The following is a 20,384-nucleotide window of genomic DNA, read 5'->3' as shown; positions in this document are numbered from 1 at the left end:
AAAACACTATGTTAAGAGAATGAGAAGACAAGCCACAGACTGGGAGAAAATATTTGCACAAGACATACCTGAAAAGAACTATTATTCAAATTATACAAAGAACTCTTAAAACTCAACAATAAGAAAACAAACAACCTGATTTTAAAATAGACCAAAGACCTTAATAGATCCCTCTCCAAAGAGGATAAACAGATGGCAAGTAAGCATATCAAAAGATACTCCACAACATGTATCATCAGGGAAATGCACATTAAAACAACGAGATACTGCTATATACCTCCTAGAAAGGACAAAATTCAGAACACTGACAACACTAAATGCTGGTAAGAATGTGGAGCTGTGGGAACTCTCAAGCCCTGCTGGTGGAATTCAAAATGGTACAGCTACTTCGGAAAATAATTTGGCAGTTTCTTACAAAACTAAACATATTTTTCTTTTATGATTCAATAATTGTGCTCCTTGGTATTAACCCAAACAAACTGAAAAGCTATGGCCACACAAGAGCCTGCACACAGATGTGTATAATACCTCTACTCATAATTGTCAAAACTTGGAAGCAACCAAGACGTCTTTCAACGGGTGAATGGATAAGTAAACTGTGGTACGTTCAGAGGATGGAATATTACTCAGTGCTAAAAAAAAATAAGATACCGAGCCATGAAAAGACATAAAAGAAACTTAAATGTATATTACCAAGTGAAAGAAAGTAAAAGTGAAAGTTGCTCAGTCGTGTCTGCCTTTTTGCGACTCCTTGGACTATACGGTCCATGGAATTCTCCAGGGCAGAATACTGGAGTGGGTAGCCTTTCCCTTCTTCTCCAGGGGATCTTCCCAACCCAGGGATTGAACCCAGGTCTCCCGCATTGTGGGTAGATTCTTTACCAGCTGAGCCACAACGGAAGCCCTAAGTGAAAGAAGCCAATCTTAAGAGGTTATATACTGTATGATTCCAACTATGCAACACTCTGGAGAAGGAACAACTATGGAGACTCAAAAGGCCAGTGACCTTCAGGGGTCTGGGGGCAGGGAGGATGAATAGGGAGAACACAGAGGACTTATTTATTTTTCAAGTGATTTTTTTTAGCTTTAGTTTTTAAATTATAAACATAGCATATGAACACATTTATTAGAAAAACTCAATCATTACCAAATACATAGCAGAAAAGTGAAAAGCCATCTGCAAATCTCAGGCTCTGCCTTATATACAGATGTCAAGCAGTTAGGTGGGTTTACAAATTTTCATTTTTACAATAATTTTTGAATAGGAAATACATGCTAATAGTTCAAAATTCAAAAGTTACCAAGTAGTTTATAGGAAAAATTGTCTCTCCCTGTTTTCAGCAATTAAATTCCCTTCCTTGAAGAAAATCCTATTAACAGTATATATATTTGTGGGCTTTTTTTTAACTTTTTATTTTATAATGGGGTATAGTGATCCCTGGAGAAGGCAATGGCACCCCACTCCAGTACTCTTGCCTGGAAAATCCCAGGGATGGGGGAGCCTGGTGGGCTGCCATGTATGGGGTTGCACAGAGACTGAAGTGACGCAGCAGCAGCATAGTGATCCCTGGTGGCTCCGTGGTAAAGAACCCGCCTGCCTACCAATGTAGGAGATCCAGATTCAATCCCTGGGTCACTGAGATCCAGTGGAGGAGGAAAGATCCAGTGGAGGAGGAAAGATCCCCTGGAGGAGGGAATGGCAACCCACTCCAGTATTCTTGTCCGGGAAATCCCATGGACAGAGGAGCCTGGCTGGTTGCAGTCCACGGGGTTTCAAGAGTTGGGTACGACTTATCGACTAAGCAACATTTGTGTTTTTTTTAACACTTTTTATTTTATATTGAAGTATAGGTAATTAACAATACTGTGTTAGTTTCAAGAGTACAGCAAAGGGGTTTTAGAGCAGTGAAACTACTCTGCATAATGCTATAGTGGTGAATACATGTTATGTTGTTATTGTCGTTCAGCCCTAAGTCATGTCTGACTCTTTGGGACCTCATGGATTATAGCTTGCCAGGCTCCTCTGTTCATGGGATTTTCCAGGCAAGAGTACTGGGGTAGTCAATCCCTGGGTCAGGAAGATCCCCTGGAGTAGGATACATGTTATGCATTTGACCAAACCCACAGAATGTACAACACCAAGAGTGAACCCTAATATAAACTTTGGGTGATAAGGGTCTGTGACTGTAGGTATATCAAGTGTCACAGATGCGCTCTTCTGGTGGGAGATGCTAATGGTAGGAGAGGCTATGCATGCGTGGGGATAGGGGAACACCAGAAATTTATATATTTTCCTCTCAATTTTGCTGTGAACCTAAAACTGCTCTTAAAAATAAAAATATTCTATATCTTGATATAGTGATGGTTACATGAGTGTATGTACTTGCCAAAATGCCTCTTTAAATGTGGAGAAGGAAATGGCAACCCACTCCAGTATTCTCGCCTGGAGAATCCCATGCAGGGTATAGTCCATGGGGTCGCAAAGAGTTGGACACAACTGAAGCAACAGGCACACATACAGGCACTTTAAGTGAGTACACTTTTTCTTTTATGTAAATTATATTTAATAAAGTCCATTCTCGATGAGATGACAGATTACACTGGCCTCTGTCTGCAGAACAAAGGATAATTTTATTTTAATAAAACTGCAGGAGGAGGATAGGTGAGAGATAAAATTCATTCAAACTCTGGCCATGGAAACAGAGTATATTTAGAGGTAAAATCAACAAGACTTGGTGACTAGTTGAGGGTGAATGACAAATGTGTCAAGGACAACTCCCAGCTGTCTAACCCAAGAGATCAGGTAGAGAGTGGTGGGTAGGCTGTTCTCGCTGAGCTCAGGAGCTGCAGGGGAGAAGCAGACTGGGCTGGAAAATTACAGCTTCTGTTTTGGATTAGATGGATACGATGGGCCTGTGAGCCATCTCCAAAAATGTTGATTCCGTGAGGCTGAATGCAATACAGCCTCTTGTCTCAGGAGAAATTGAGATTCATGATATAAGACATAAGCAGACCAGACCCCACAGAAGTACCCTCGACTCTTATTGGCTGGGAGCCCCTTTGGAGCGAGGTAGTCTCTCCCTTCTCTTGTTTTTTTTTGTCATCTTGGATGGATGAGCAAGCTGACCTTTCTGAGTCATTTGGCAAATTCCAACAGCATCCTCATCTGAGACTCTCTGGCCTCCACTGGGCAAGATCTGAAGACAAGCTTCGTTTGGATTGAAGAAAAGGGTAGTGGAATTCTAACACTTAGAAAGCCAGGGAAAAGAAGGCTAAGGCCCAGATACCTACTCTAGCAGATAAAAAGCATATGCTGAGCCGCTAGCAAACTTCACTTCTACAAATAACACCACCGCCTTGGGGAACAGCAGAGACATTTGACCAGGCGGCAGCTGTGCAGAGAGTGCTATTTAAAGACACAGCTTTTGCAGCCCAAGGACTCTGGGCTTAAGATTTGATTGGAAGGCGGAGAGAAGACTGAGGAAAGAACCAGATTTTGGGAAAAACATCACCAGGTGGTTGGCTGCTGATATGAACTCTGAATATGTTAAATGAGCTCATTTTAATAAAATTATGTCTATCCATCTCTTTCTGAGTAAATTAAATGTGTTAATTCACAGAAAGCACTCGGAACAGTGTCCAGCTCATGGTGCTTATTGAAAGGAAACTGTTCTTATTACCATGATTATCTCCCCATCTACGTACCTACATATATTTGCTCAGAGATGGAGAAATACTCATCTATAATGATATGTTACTGCTAAGTGGTAGGATTTAGAGTGATTCTGTTTCTAACTCTCTTCTTTATATGTTTCTCTAATCCTTGAACTCTTTATAACAAACACATATATTTTGTAAAACCCACATGTCATTATTCTGGGGGCTGAGGGAAGTGAAGGCTCTTGAGTCAGACTTCCTAGGTTTTAACCTCAACTCCATTGATTAATCGCTGCGTAACCTTGAGCAAATTATTTACCTCCTCTGAGTCTGGTTTCTCCTCTTTAAAGGAGGTAATGATATTACTTACCTCATTTGGTGGCTATGGGAATGAAATGAGATAATCTAGGTAGAACTTGGCATGGTACCTGGCAGCAAAAAAGAGGGAGATAAATAATGACTGTTATCACTAGTGGTAGAAGTGGTCCTGGCTGTGTTATTTCCTACCAGGGCAAGGCTGATGTTCTACTTACCTCAGTGTTCTTGGCCTGAAGTAGTCATTCTGGAGACAGTTGGCAGTTTAACTAGGGCCACCTCAGGCATCAGCCTGGGAACATTTTCTGTCAAGGTAGAAAAGAGAGGGAAGAAACCTCAAGCACCTTTCCCCTGATGGTCAAGAGCTAGGTCCTTTTTAGTGATTGAGAAGTACAATTTCTCAAAGTTATTTCTCCAAAACTCTTGAGACTCTCCCAAGAGAGGAGGTCCTTAGAAAATCCACCTTTGGCTTCTTATTCTCCCATATGATGGCTGGCCAGAAGCCAGGAACACTGCTCTCCATCCCTTTATGCTATTCTGCATGGGCTGTAGGCAAGTCATTTTCATGAGAATTTCTAATAATACAAAACATCAAGGGAACAATTATGGGGGAACTGCTGCCATTTTCCATTGACCATGTGTGAGTATGTTGGGGAATTGCATTCATTGTTATGTCTAAAGCAATCCTTCAATATACAGATGACCAATGGGCACATGAATTCCAGCTGATCTATTTAAAATCCTAAATGATGATGCTGTTGAAGTGCTGCACTCAATATGTCAGCAAATTTGGAAAACTTAGCAATGGCCACAGGACTAAAAATCTCAGTTTCCATTTCAATCCCAAAGAAAGGCAGTGCCAAAGAATGTTCAAACTGTCATACAATTGTGTTCATTACACATGCTAGCAGGGTCATGCTCAAAATCCTTCAAGCCAGGCTTCAACAATATGTGAACTGAGAACTTCCAGATGTACAAACTGGATTTAAAAAAGGTAGAAGAACCACAGAGCAAATTGCCAGGATCTATTGGATCATAGCAAAAGCAACGGAATTCCAGAAAAACATCTACTTTTGCTTCATTGAATACTCAAAATCCTTTAAATTGGTGGATCATGGCAAACTGTGGAAAATTCTTAAAGAGATGGGAACACCAGACCACCTCACCTGCCTCCCGAGAAACCTGCATGCAGGACAAGAACCATCAGTTAGAACTGGACATGGAACAACAGACTGGTTCAAAATTGGGAAAAGAGTCTGTCAAGGCTGTATATTGTCACCTCCCTTATTTAACATATATGCAGAGTACATTATGCAAAATGCTGGGCTGGATGAATACAAGCTGGAATCAAGATTGCTGGGAGAAATATCAACAACCTCAGATATGCAGATAATACCACTCCAATGACACAAAGTGAGGAGGAACTAAAGAGCCTCTTGATGAAAGTGAAAGAGGAGAGTGAAAACGCTGGCTTAAAACTCAACATTCAAAAAACCATGATCATGGCATCTGGTCCCATCACTTCATGGCAAACAGACAAGAAAAAAGTGGAAACAGGGACAGATTTTACTTTCTTGGGCTCCAAAATCGCTGTGGATGGTGACTGCAGCCACAAAATTAAAAGGCACTTACTTCTTGGAAGAAAAGCCATGACCAACCTAGACATCACTTAGCAGACAAAGGTCCATATCATCAAAACTTTTTCTTCCCCATTTTTTTACACTTTTCCTGTGGGCATCCCTTGTGGCTCAGCTGGTAAAGAATTTGCCTGCAATACGGGAGACCTGAGTTTGATTCCTGGGTTGGGAAGATCCCTTGGAGAAGGGAAAGGCTACCCACTCCAGTAGTGGGGTCACAAAGAGTCGAGATGTGAGAGTTGGACCATAAAGAAGGCTGAGTACTGAAGAATTGATGCTTTCGAACTATGGTGCTGGAGAAAACTCTTGAGAGTCCCTTGGACTGCAAAGATATCAAACCAGTCATTACTAAAGGAAATCAACCCTGAATATTCATTGGAAGGACTGATGTTGAAGCTCCAATACTCTGGCCACCTGATGTAAAGTGCTGACTCATTGGAAAAGATCCTGATGCCAGGAAAAATGGAAGGCAGGAGGAGAAGGGGGCAACAGAGAATAAGATGGTTGGATGGCATTAGTATCAGTTATCAGTTCAGTCGATCAGTTTAGTTCAGTTCAGTCACTCAGTCGTGTCCAATTCTTTGCGACCCCATGAATCGCAGAACGCCAGACCTCCCTGTCCATCACAAACTCCCGGAGTTCACTCAAGCTCACATCCATCGAGTCGGTGATGCCATCCAGCCATCTCATCCTCTGTCATCCCCTTCTCCTCCTGCCCCCAATCCCTCCCAGCATCAGAGTCTTTTCCAATGAGTCAACTCTTTGCATGAGGTGGCCAAAGTACTGGAGTTTCAGCTTTAGCATCAGTCCTTCCAAAGAAATTCCAGGGCTGATCTCCTTCAGAATGGACTGGTTGGATCTCCTTGCAGTCCAAGGGACTCTCAAGAGTCTTCTCCAACACCACAGTTCAAAAGCATCAATTCTTCGGCGCTCAGCCTTCTTCACAGTCCAACTCTCAATCCATACATGACCACTGGAAAAACCATAGCCCTGACTAGATAGACCTTTGTTGGCAAAGTAATGTCTCTGCTTTTGAATATGCTATCTAGGTTGGTCATAACTTTTCTTCCAAGGAGTAAGCGTCTTAATTTCATGGCTGCAGTCACCATCTGCAGTGATTTTGGAGCCCCAAAAAATAAACTCTGACACTGTTTCCCCATTTATTTCCCATGAAGTGATGGGAGCAGATGCCATGATCTTCGTTTTCTGAATGTTGAGTTTTAAGCCAACTTTTTCACTCTCCTCTTTCACCTTCATCAAGAGGCTTTTTACTTCCTCTTCACTCTCTGCCATAAGGGTGGTGTCATCTGCATATCTGAAGTTATTGATATTTCTCCCGGCAATCTTGATTCCAGCTTGTGCTTCTTTCAGCCCAGCGTTTCTCATGATGTACTCTGCATAGAAGTCAAATAAGCAGGGTGACAATATACAGCCTTGACGTACTCCTTTTCCTATTTGGAACCAGTCTGTTGTTCCATGTCCAGTTCTAACTGTTGCTTCCTGACCTGCATACAAATTTCTCAAGAGGCAGGTCAGGTGGTGTGGTATTCCCATCTCTTTCAGAATTTTCCACAGTTTATTGTGATCCACCCAGTCAAAGGCTTTGGCATAGTCAATAAAGCAGAAATAGATGTTTTTCTGGAACTCTCTTGCTTTTTGCATGACCCAGCGGATGTTGGCAATTTGATCTCTGGTTCCTCTGCCTTTTCTAAAACCAGCTTGAACATCTGGAAGTTCACGGTTCACATATTGCTGAACTATGGACTGAGGTTCATGACATTGTACAGGCGACAGGGATCAAGACCATCCCCATGGAAAAGAAATGCAAAAAACCAAAATGGCCTTCTGGGGAGGCCTTACAAATAGCTGTCAAAAGAAGAGAAGCGAAAAGCAAAGGAGAAAAGGAAAGATATAAGCATCTGAATGCAGAGTTCCAAAGAATAGCAAGAAGAGATAAGAAAGCCTTCCTCAGCAATCAATGCAAAGAAATAGAGGAAAACAATAGAATGGGAAAAACTAGAGATCTCTTCAAGAAAATTAGAGATACCAAGGGAATATTTCATGCAAAGATGGGCTCAATAAAGGACAGAAATGTTATGGACCTAACAGAAGGAGAAGATATTAAGAAGAGGTGGCAAGAAGAACTGTACAAAAAAGATCTTCACAACCCAGATAATCACGATGGTGTGATCACTCACCTAGAGCCAGACATCCTGGAATGTGAAGTCAAGTGGGCCTTAGAAAGCATCACTACAAACAAAGTTAGTGGAGGTGATGGAATTCCAGCTGAGCTATTTCAAATCCTGAAAGATGATGCTGTGAATGTGCTGTACTCAATATGCCAGCAAATTTGGAAGACTCAGCAGTGGCCACAGGACTGGAAAAGGTTAGTTTTCATTCCAATCCCAAAGAAAGGCAATGCCAAAGAATGCTCAGTTGCTCAGTTGTGTCTAACTCTTTGTGACCCCATGGACTGCAGCATGCCAGGCTTCCCTGTCCATCACCAACTCCTGGAGCTGACTCAAACTCATGTCCATCAAGTTGGTGATGCCACCCAGCCATCTCATCCTCTGATGGGGTCACAAAGAATCAGACATGACTGAGCAACTAAGCACACATTCATGCACTCCTATGTTCACAGGAGCAGCATTTACAATAACCAAACATGGAAACAATCTAAATGTCCATTGACAGATGGATGGATAAAGATGTGGTGTATGTGTGTATACACACCACACACACACACACACACACACACACACGTACCAATGGAATACTGAAAGAAAGTGAAAGTGTTATTCACTCAGTCATGTCCAGCTCTTTGCCACTCCATGGACTGTAGCCTACCACGCTCCTCTATCAATAGAATTCTCCAGGCAAGAATACTGGAGCAGGTTCCCACGTCCTTCTATATCCAATTGAATACTTGCTTGCTTGCTAAGTTGCCTCAGTCATGTCCGACTCTGTGCGACCCCATAGACAGCAGCCCACCAGGCTCCCCTGTCCCTTGGATTCTCCAGGCAAGAACACTGGAGTGGGTTGCCATTTCCTTCTCCAATACATGAAAGTGAAAAGTGAAACTGAAGTTGCTCAGTCGTGTCTGACTCTTAGCAACCCCATGGACTGTAGCCCACTAGGCTCCTCGGTCCATGGGATTTTCCAGGCAAGAGTACTGGAGTCGGGTGCCATCGCCTTCTCCAAATTGAATACTACTTCACTATAAGTAAGAATGAAATAATGCCTTTTGCAGCAACATGGATGGATCTAGAGATTATTATACTAAGCAGAGTAAGTCAGAAAGAGAAAGACAAATGCTATATGCTAACAGTTGCATGTGAAATCTAAAATATGACACGAATGAACTTTCTATGAAACAGAAGCAGAAAGAGACTCACAGACTCATGGACATAGAGAACAGACTCGTGGTTGCCAAGCAGTGGAGTGGGGGTAGGGGTAGGCATTGGGAGTTTGGGATTAGCAGATGCAAACAATTACATATAGAGTGGATAAACAACAAGGTCCTACTGTAACGCATAGGAAACTGTACTCATTATCCTATAATAAACCATAATGGAAAAGAACATGAAAAAGAATATACATCAATATTTATAACTGAATCTCTTTGCTGCACAGCAGAAATTAAGACCACGTTGTAAATCAACTATTCTTCAATAAAATTTAAAAAAATAAACAAACCTTTAGGTGGAAAGAGTTCTTTCTATATTTTCTATACTTTACAACAAACGTATACTCCTTAAAATAAGAAACAAAAACTTATTTAAAATCTCATCCTATTCTGTATAACCATAATCCCAGGAATTCAACATATCCACATTTCTCTTGCTTTCTCCTTCTTGTCTCTGTAGGATTCAATCTTAAATAGGGAACATAGATTGTGTCTGCACTTATTCCTGTTGCTTGAGAATAATAAACCTCAAGCCATCCACATTTCCATACAGTAACTCGGCAATAACACTGCTCTTTAACAATTTGACTGATTGGATAAATATTTTGACAGCACCTACTATGTGCCAAGCAGCACTCTACGTGTTTGTTAAATCTGACAATGTGGTATTGAGTGCTCCCACCAAAGGAGAATGCAGAGATCATGAAAATAAGTGATTAGGAGACACAATAGCTATAGGTGTGAGTCTAGTGACTACAAAAGTGACTGTCATCTCCAGTAAATTTGACTCTTATTGTGATAGTGAAAGTGACTAAGTGGGCAGTAACGAGAACCCTGTACACCCAGTTGTGTGTGTTAGTCTCTCCGTTGGGTCCAACACTTTGCAACCCCATGGACTGTAGCCACCCAGGCTCCTCTGTCTATGGAATTCTCCAGGAAGAATACTGGAATGGGTAGCCATTCCCTTCTCCAGGGGGGATCTTCCCAACCCAGGGATCTAACCGAGGTCTCCTGCACTGCAAGCAGATTCCTTACTGTCTGAGCCACCAGGGAAGCCCACCTATCCAGCTGGGGTCTGTAATTGTTGACTGTGTGGCAGTGAAAGTAGCTGAGTGATAATGATGCTGAAAACAACTGAAAGGGTGACAGCTGAGCACACATTCCAATTGCTACACTGCACAGGAACTGTTAGAAGTTTGTGGGCACAGAGAGGGGAGGCCGCATACTGCACAGTGACTGTAGAAGATGATGAACTGGATGGTAGCAACAATGCAAACGACAGTTTTGCCCAGTAGATTGAATTTATGATTAAAAAGGTGATGGGAGTGGGTCCAACAATGACATCCTTCAGAACGACTGAATTTTGACACTGGGGATAGAACAGCTGTAACCGAAGAGGGAACTCGGCCTTGTACTGAGACAACTAGATTCGAGCAGCATGACTGGCAGAAAGAAAAATCTGCTGCCTGTCAGTGACAGAATGACATTGTGGGGTTCAGTGGGCCGGCATCGATGTGACTTAATTTATCTGACACTGTTTGGATATGATTTCATCTGTCCAGCTGGCACCCCACTCCAGTACTCTCGCCTGGAGAATCCCATGGACGGAGGAGCCTGGTGGGCTGCAGTCCATGGGGTCGCTAGAGTCGAACACGACTGAGCGACTTCCCTTTCACTTTTCACTTTCATGCATTGGAGAAGGCAATGGCAACGCACTCCAGTGTTCTTGCCTGGAGAATCCCAGGGACGGGGGAGCCTGGTGGGCTGCCGCCTATGGGGTCGCACAGAGTCGGACACGACTGAAGCGACTTAGCAGCAGCAGTTTGGGTATGATTTCATCTGTCCGGTTGTGTAAAGGTGGCAAGAGGAGCCCCCAACTGGAATGCATAGGGTGCGACAGCATGCTAACAGAAAAAGAGAACAAAAGCAAAGTTATCACTTCACCCCCAAACCCATGCATCCTAAAATGGCCTCTTAACGTCCGAGCCAAGCTTCTCCACCAACGACGAGGCGTTTGGGGACGCGGCTCGGGTCACGTCTCTGTCTTGCAAGTGAACCTGTCGTCCTTGGAAAAGTGGAAAGAAACCTTTGGTGCCTAATTCTCTCTGTGCTTTGAAATGAGAGAACCTTAGCGCGGCCTCACCCAGGCTGGTGGAAACCTGTTAGAATTTCCTCAGAGAGTGTGGAGAGGGGGGCGAGGGGTCAAGGGTCGGAGGTCGGAGAAGTAGTTAGCAACCGGCGGGTCCGAGCGTGTTTGTATTGGTAGAGAGCCCGCGCGCGCGCGACGCAGGCCACGCCCCCCGTAAGGCCCGCCCCTCCCCCAGCACGTGACTGTGGCGCGCGAGGCAGGCCGGGCCGCCCCCTCCCCCTCTTCATACGCCTTCAGCGCCGGCCTCAAGATGGCCGCCCTCTGGCGTCTCTGGCGCTGTTGAATGGAGAAAGCTTTATTGTTCCCTTCGGGTAGGAGTGTTCGTGTCCTCTATGGCGCTGTCAATAAAGAACGGCAGTTTGAATCGGTCCTGAACAGGTAACCATAGAAACGGGGCCGGGACTCCGCGTTGGAGACCCCTTTTGCCGCTGAGGGCCGGGAGGCTCCCCAAACGAGGGGCGCGCAGAGACCCTTCGGCCTGGCGGAGCCCGCTGCGCCCTGCCGAGTGTCCCAGCCGCCTGTTCCCGCCCCGGGGGGAACTTGGAACTCCCCTACCGCACCCCCGGAGCGGCCCACACTCCTGAGCGCAGGCTCCGCTCTCGTCTCCGGCCGAGGGGTTTGCCCCGGGTTCCCGGCCGGAATGCTCGGCCGGGCCTAGGCCCCGCTTGGGGCCCGGCCTCCGCCGGGGACTTGCCCTCGCCCCGCATCGCCGACTGCTCGGCGTGATCCGAGGCCTCCTCGCAGCTGCTCCTCGCACTTTTCCCCCCCGCCCCCCCTAAAATCCCTACCCTTCTCCGGGCCTCGGCAAACGGTGCCCTTGGCCCAAAGCCGCCGCTCCCCTCCCTTCCCTTTTTATTTTTTTGTCTGCCGGGGGCTAAGAAGGTTTTACTTTTTTCTTTTTTACTGGTTGAGGGAGAAAGTATTTCGCATAACTTGTGACAGTTAACAGGAAATCAAATTCCGGTGTCCATCAGTGAAGTTTTCTTGGAACACAGCCGTGTTCGTGGTTTCTATATTTGTCCATGGCCGCTTTCTTCGTGCAAGAGCGAATTTGAGTAGTTGCAAGACTTAAATCTGATGCCTCTGATGCTTTGATCCCCAAAGCCGACGCTGTCTTTGGCCTTTTCGCAGCAGTGTGGCAGGACCAGCTGTAGACACAAGTAGGCTGGGTTAGTGTTGTCCTTCAGGCTTCAGAGACTCCTCAGGCCCCTTCCCACCCGAGTGGGAAACTCGAGTTACAACTGCCCTGTGCACCCCAGAGGTCTGTAGTTAACCACACACTCTGGCTCCCATTACTTCTGGTTTTATTGGTTTATTATTCAAAATGGAATTGTTTCCCCTCCTTTGAATAATAGTATCATCTACTGAGCACCTGCAGCAAGCCAGGTACTTATTTATATTAATGCACAGCGCTTTTGCGCCAGCAGCTTTTGTCCCTCCATGTGTCCGTTTTGCGTGGGTTGAAAGCCCAGGTTCTGAGAGGTTAAGCTGTTTTAGAGCCTCATAGATTACGGGTCTGGCAAGTTGCTCCCGGATGCCACCTGCCTGGGGACCCATCTCCTTCTGTTTAGATTTTATTCTTTTAGATCTGTCAACCTGGCACTGTTGGTTCTTCCTTGGAATGGAAGCCAAATCTTTGTATGGTTTGTGGATTTTAATTACAACCTCAAAATGAAAATTTCCTCTTACTTGGCTAAATCATCAAACTGCTGCACCCCCACTTTCTAATTTAGACTTTGTTCTTTTATAAGAGTTGTTCCCAAACCCAACTATTCATCACTAGTTTAACTAACAAGTAGACTCAGAGTACCCAATATTTGTATGCATGCATTAGTTAAGCATTCAGTATTTGTGGAGTGCCTACAAAATACTAGCAATGATTCAGACTCCTGGAAATAGAAATACAATGGTGAACAAGATCAATATCATCTCTGCCCTTCTGTGGAAATAAATTCTGTAGAGGCTTGGACAGATGGCATACAGGTAATCAAAGATAATTTCATATACAGCTGTCATAGCGTCTTTATAGTCAAATTAGTAATTTTTATTGACTGATTCCTGTGTGCCAAGGACTGCGTTATGTGCTTTATTTCCATAGCCTGTCATTTACTCCTCACACCAACACTATGGCGTAGGTTGTATTGATAGTCCTATTTTAAAGATGAGGAAACAGAGTCAGAAGAGATGTCCAAGGTTACATAGCTAATGCCTAAGGGAGCTGGGATCTGAACCTAAACTGATCACACTAACCACCCTACATTACCCATCTGTTTATTAAATCTTTCCTACTGCTTGGGAGGTCTTCAAGGGCAGGTACCACACCTTGCTTGTTTTTACATCAGCTGCTAGCCAGTGCCCACAACCTGGCATTTGGTAAATATTAAATAAACGCAGGTCATTCATTGAGCAAATATTTGCGTGTCTGCTGTTTACCAGACAGCACTGTGACTGGGATTACCAGGATGAAACATGGACTTAAAACCAGTGTCTTAACACAGTAAAAGAATAGCCCAGGCGTTCCGGGTTGCGGCAGCTGCTGTAAAGGAAGCGAAGCCGTGCTGACTTGGGAGACCGCCTGTCCCCGGAGGTCTCTCTTCTGGGTAGTTTAGGCTGAAACTTGTGCAGTGACTAGGATCCAGTTCAGAAGAAGGGAAAGGGGAAGGAGTTGAGGAGGAAGAACTTTTCAGCAGTTCAAGCACTGTGAGACGGCACCAACTTGGAGAGCACAGGGCTGAAAGAAGCCGGTGACTGTGCTGTGTCTCACAGTCCTGTGCTCTGAGTCCTGGCCCTGTTGCCAGCGTTACTGCTGAAAAAGGGGCCTCTCTTGGGCCAGTTACAAGTCATCATCTTATCTGATACATGTGGATAATGGATAATGGTACCAGAGGACTCTTGTGTGTGTTTTGTTACACATGTTGCTGAATTCCAGTTAGAGCAGCCAAGTTTGGCCCCAAATGGAAACTTACTTAAAATGCTGGAAAGTGAAAGTGTTAGTGGCTCAGTCCTGTCCAACTCTCTGTAACCCCATGGGCTGTACTCCACTGGCCCTTCTATCCATGGAATTCTCCAGGCAAGAATACTGGAGTGGTTAGCCATTCCCTTCTCCAGGGGATCTTCCCGACCCAGGGATCAAACCTGGGTCTCCTGCATTGCAGGCAGATTCTTTACAGTCTGAGCCACCAGAGAAGCTCACTCAAAGTGCTAAATAATAACAAAAATTCAGAAGTGCATTACAGTTGAATTTGAGGGTGTGTTTGTGCATGGGTGTATGTGTGTATGGTTTTATCTTTGGGGGAGGGGACAGGTCTCATTTTTTTCTTTATGTTAAGAGGGGAACATTTCCAAATGGGATTTAATTTTTTTAATAAAGTTGCACAAGTGTCTGTAGAGTGTATTTCATCGTTTTGGTGTTTTAAGCTTGAAAATATTTGCATTCCTTCATTCTAAGAAAATGATAGGCTTCTTCTAGTTGGTAGTAATTTTAGAATTTGTTTGCAAATGATTTGGGGTTTCCTGTAAAAGTTTTCAAAATAATGTTGCATCCTATAAGCAGAATGTTGAATGCTTTAAAGCAGGTAGACTTTTTGCACAGGTAAAGACACATGATGATGTTTGGGCTCATAAACAGGAAAATTTACAGAGGCAGTAATAAATCAAGCAGAGTATATAGGAAGATCAGCAATGTCAAGTTTTACTTTTACTTTTACTCTCTCCAGTAAGCATACTGCATAAGTCACCAGAAGATGTGATCCAGCCCAGCAAATGGAGCAGGGAACCCAACAGAGAGTGGCATGTTAATGCAGTGTTAACCAGCAAGCCCTGAATTAAATTGCTATTTTAGGTTTGGGTGGGACCTTCGCATTTAAACTCTTGCAGTTTTACTCTGTGATTTGGGTCTGTTGGGTTTCAGTAAAGAGTAGGTGGTAACACTATTTGAAGGATAATATAAAACTGCAGGAAAAGCCAGGGCATACCAGTTTGTTTTTCAATCTATTTTATTTCAGTTCAAAGCATCATTGCAGACAGGCAGTACAGGGAACCACGCCACACTTGGGCATTCCTCACCTGCTTTTGGAGATTGAGGAAGACTGAGTATAACCGAAGTGTGGCTTGTTTTCTTGGACTGTCTGTCTGCAAAGATGCTTTGAACTGAAATAAAATAGATTGAAAAACAAATTGGTGTGCCCCGTTGCCTCGTTCTGAGTATTTACATTACCCTTCTGGAGCACTGCCTGCGCCGGCACCCTGGGGGAGGCGGTGACCCTTCAGCCTCTTTCAACTCTTCAAGAGCGTGAGCTCTTTGATTTTCACGAGGAAATTGAATTGGGATATGTGGTTTTTCTGGATCTCCAATAGCCTGCCTTCTAAAGCCATCATCCTAATAACGTGGAGAAAGCAAGCTATAACCACAGAGAGGAAAGAATTAAATATTAAGGGCATTTAAATTCAGAGATGAAGTTGTCACTTCCTTTAAGTTGTGCAGTGGGTGCGGTATTTCATTCACACAGAGTGCAGTTTTAAGACTCCTACAGCTCTCAGGGAGAGAAGGGTAGGGAAAGAAAACTATCTTTCCTAACATTGCCCTGATGGTGTTATGTAACTGCATATCCTCAAAATCATGACATCAAGTATTTCATTTCCATAGATAAAGTAAATATGTTACTGCTGATCCGCATCAACTTGTTAATCTGGGGTCAGGTTGCAGGGGACCTATGAAGCCTTTGAATTTGCCTGCAGACTTGTGTAAATGCCATTTTTAATTCTGGGAAAAGAGCCCGTTACAGGCATAGCGCGGAGATACGGCGGGTTCAGTTCTAGACCATTGCAATAAAGTGAGTCACGTATATTGTTTGATTTCTCAGTTTCTCAATTTTGATTTCTTAATTTCTCAAACATGACATGTAAAAGCTATGTTCACACTATACTAGTCTATTAAGTGTATAATAGCATTATGTCTAAAAAAACAATGTACATACCTTAATTTTTAAAAAAACTTTGTTAAAAAATGCTAACCATCATCTGACAATGCGTGATTACCACAAACCTTCAATTTGTAAAAAATGCATTGTCTTTGAACCACAATAAAATGAGGTATGCTTGTACTTTAGTCAGATCTCAGAGGGGTGGGTCCTAGACCCCTCCAACGGTACAGAGCCGACAATGAACATATAATACACCACTGAACTGAAACAGCGAGGAGAGTCCCCCTAAAACCAGTACTTTCTGTTTTTCTTTGCCCTTGACCTCAAAGATGGAAAAGTATCTTTTCTGGCTTTGTTTCCTGTCTAAACCGGTTGAGCATAGTTGAATGTTTGTGCAGAAGCCTTTACCCAGCGAAGTGCTTCAGAGATGCTTTAGAGACCCTTGCTGTTGTTTCATGCGAGGCTGGTGCGTGGGGACATGTTGTCTCGGCTGCCTGGTAAGCAGATAAAACAGTCATTTCTTCCAATAGGTGAAGGGAAGAGCATAGAAGCCCAGTACTTTGGCTCTAGGCATCAACTTTCTGCAGATAGAGTCAGTTTCTCAGGGTTAGAGAGCAGGGATAAAGGGGAGAGAGGAGAAGGGTAGATTCAGAGAGGCAGCACGGGGGAGAGGGTGCTGCCCTGCGTTTGTCCTGGGGCCCCTCTGTGACAGCAGAGCTGCTCTCTGAAACCAGACTCATCTCAGACTTTGTGGCTCAGACGGTAAAGCGTCTGCCTGCAGTATGGGAGACCTGGGTTCGATTCCTGGATTGGGAAGATCCCCTGGAGAAGGAAATGGCAATCCACTCCAGCACTCTTGCCTGGAAAATCCCATGGATGGAGGAGCCTGATAGGCTACAGTCCATGGGGTCGCAAACAGTCGGACACGACTGAGCGACTTCACTTTCATCTTTCACTTTTCATCTCAGACTTTAGCTAGTGTTAGGACCTCTGAAAAAGTCAGTTTGTAGACATGTTTTCTGGTTTTATTAGTACCCAAAGCGGGGTGGGGAACAGGGAAGAAGGGAAGACCTTTTACATCTTTATGTTCTGTGTGTGCATGCTCAGTCGTGATGACTGCGACCCCATGGACTGCAGCCGGCCAGGCTCCTCTGTCCGTGGGGTTCTCCAGGCCTGAATGCTGGAGTGGGTTGCCATTTCCTCCTCCAGGGGATCTTCCCGACCCGGAGATCAAACCCGCATCTCCTGCATTGGCAGGTGGATTCTTTTACCACTGAGCCTCCTGGGAAAGCCCATCTGTATGTTAGGATATATATTTATTTAATGGGACCTTAGTAGAAAACAGTTTAAACCAGAGTTTGGCCCATGTAGCGTTTACCAATTAGTTGCTTACTTTTAAACATCAGAGATTTTACGTCTGTGACCCCTGAAGCTGTTTGCATGAGTGACCTCTGCTGTAACTAGAATCTGATTCTGGGACATACCATAGAATATGTTTTGTGAAGGAAAAGACCCAGGAATGTTGAGGGAGATGAGAAACAAAGGAACACAAGGCTAAATAGCTTTTTAGGCTCCAAATACTGGTTGGTTGACTTTTTAAAAAATATAAAATCATAAGTGAACAGTATATGGTTCTGTTTCTGACTTTGAGAAAATTTTACTACAGGTAATCTAACTCTCCAGTTCCACCTGTTTCCCATCTTGCTAGGACTGTGGCCTGACAGTTGGGTCTGTCTTCTTGACTTCCTTCCAGCAGCAGTGAACTTGCCATTCTTCTTTCATCTGCCACTTCTCTTGGGCTCCTCGTCTCCATGGATAGCGCCACAGTGTTGCCAGAGGTAGAAACCCGCGAGTTGTCCAGTGTTCTTCCTCTTCTCTTCAACTCTCCATCCCCTTCTACTCCCCATCCACAAATGGCACCCACTTATTTAGACTACAAGCCCATTGAAGTCCCCTTTCTCTTTTGGCCAAAGCTACTGTACTCGCTTGTCTTGAATTACTGCCACAACAGTCTTCTAGCTGGCTGGCCAACTTCCCAGCTTTGTTTCTCTGCAGTCTATTTGTACACTGTTGCTCGTGATCTTTATAAAGCACAGATCTGAACATGTTACTCTCCAGGCTAATCCTCTGCACGGTTCCTTGGCATGGCTTGGGCTGCCCTCAAACCCTGGCTGTGCCTGTCTCAAGCCTCAACTCTTAGCACTGTCTCCACTCACCTCTCACCCTTCTACTTGAGCATCAGTCATTAACACTCAGTGGGCCATGCTCTGGGGCTTTGGGGCTGTTCGTTCACTCCGGATTTCTCTGGTCACATTATTAACCAGGCAAGTAGCAATGCTGTTATCTGTACTGACTCTTAGATTGCTGAATGTTTTAGTTTTCTATATGGTTTCTTTTGTCCTTCGAATATACACTATTTGAGAAGGCAATGGCACCCCATTCCAGTACTCTTGCCTGGAAAATCCCATGGATGGAGGAGCCTGGAAGGCTGCAGTCCATGGGGTCGCTGAGGGTCAGACACAACTGAGCAACTTCACTTTCACTTTTCACTTTCATGCATTGGAGAAGGAAATGGCAACCCACTCCAGTGTTCTTGCCTGGAGAATCCCAGGGACGGGGGAGTCTGGTGGGCTGCCGTCTATGGGGTCACATAGAGTCGGACATGACTAAAGTGATTTAGCAGCAGTAGCAGCAGTCAAACAGTATCCCAAAGTCCCTTGATATAATTATTTTGTCTATGTGGTTATGCCACCAACTTGATAATCAGACTGATTTTTGTTTTAAAATTTAAGAATTGCCTTTTAAAATTTAATTTTGTCTTTTTAACTATGAAAACCATGTACATGGTTCCAAAATCAGAACTATGTAACAAGGGACATTAACTGAAGTTTTTATTTCATGCCTGACCCTTCTTTTCTTTTTCTCTTAAGTCTTGCTGCCAGAGTTTTTGGGGTTCTGTCAATCTGATAGGTAAGAAATAATATTTCAGTATACTTTTAATTTGTTTTCTCCTTTTTGGAGTTCGGAATATCTGCCCAGTGTCTGTGGTATAAGTTACAAAGATATTTTTTCCGGTTTGTCACGTGCCTGACTTTTACATATGTTGTGTTATTGCTGTAAAGTTTGACATCTTTATATAGTGCTAATTATCAGCCCTACAGTGTATTACTTAAGATTTTGAGTCAGAGTTAGGAAGTTTGCACCACTCTCAATTTATGAGGAATTCATTAATGTTTTCTTCTAGAAAAATATATGGTTTCACCTTTTTTAAAAAAACATCTAAGAGTCTGATCCATTTGGAATTTATCTTGGCATTTGGTTTGAGGAAGGATCGAGTCCTATATTCTTTCCAATGGCCAGCCAATTTATTGTAACACTACTTGTTAGAGGCTCTTATCCTTTCTTCACTGGTTTGAGATGCTGTCTTAAGCAGATACTACTAAACTCTTATGTGCATTTGGGTTTCCTACCGGATTTCCTGTTTTGTTCCATTAGTTTGATTGTCAATTAATAGGCCATTACAAGACTATCTCAATTTTAGTGGCTTGTAATTTGTTTTGCTATCTGGAGGGATTAGTTTTTCCTTTTCAGAGTTTTCCTGGCTGTTTTGCTTGTTTATTCTGCCATATGAGCTTCATAATAAGTTTGTCTAATTTTCAGATGAAATACTTGGTGGTATTTTTATTGAGTTTATGTTTTAATTTATAAAGTAGCTTAGGGAATACTGCCATCTTTATGAGGTTGAAATTTTCTATCTAAGGATCATGGTCCATCTTTCTATTTCCTCAAGACTAATTTTGTGATTTTTCAAGAGTATTTTGTTTTTGCTTATATAAATTTTGTTTGCTTCTTGCTCAGTTTATTATACTTTTCATTCTTTAAAAAAAAATTCATTTTAGAATCCCTCCAGAACTTCTCAGAGAAGTTGTATACACCCACATACTCAAAAAATTTTGCATATAATTTCTGATGGTTCATAGATACCCTCCTCCAAAAGCCCATCTGATTATATTGTCCCCTCAGAATCCCTCCTCTTCTCGCTCTTTCCCACTCTCAGTACTTAGCTCTGTGTCCTACATACTGTAGGCAGTCAGTGCATGTTTGTTGAATGGAATGAATAAAGCAGTAAGGGGAAAGGAAAGAGAATAAAAGAGTGGGAAGGAAGCCTGTAAGACCTACTCTAGGGAGGTTTTCCTTCTACAGATGCTAGATGTCCCTAACATTCAAAAAACAAAGATCATGGCATCCGCTCCCATCTCTTCATGGCAAACAGATGAGAAAATAATGGATACAGTGAC

At 43.6% G+C, this 20,384-nt stretch overlaps 1 protein-coding gene across 5 annotated transcripts in view; it reads left to right on the top strand.

Moving 5' to 3' along the window:
• The first annotated feature begins 11,374 nt into the window (after nucleotides 1-11,374).
• The window catches only part of ZBTB40 (zinc finger and BTB domain containing 40), a 79,392-nt gene continuing 70,382 nt past the window's right edge, over nucleotides 11,375-20,384 (top strand). For all 5 annotated transcript variants that reach the window (XM_044938137.2, XM_044938136.2, XM_006063780.4 and 2 more), the window contains exon 1: nucleotides 11,375-11,542. The gene's annotated coding sequence lies outside the window, so the exon portion shown is untranslated. The remainder of the gene's footprint in view (nucleotides 11,543-20,384) is intronic.

This window comes from Bubalus bubalis, chromosome 2, assembly GCF_019923935.1.
Source record: "Bubalus bubalis isolate 160015118507 breed Murrah chromosome 2, NDDB_SH_1, whole genome shotgun sequence".
Taxonomy (NCBI): Eukaryota; Metazoa; Chordata; class Mammalia; order Artiodactyla; family Bovidae; genus Bubalus; species Bubalus bubalis.
This window is presented reverse-complemented; position numbering and strand designations above follow the sequence as displayed.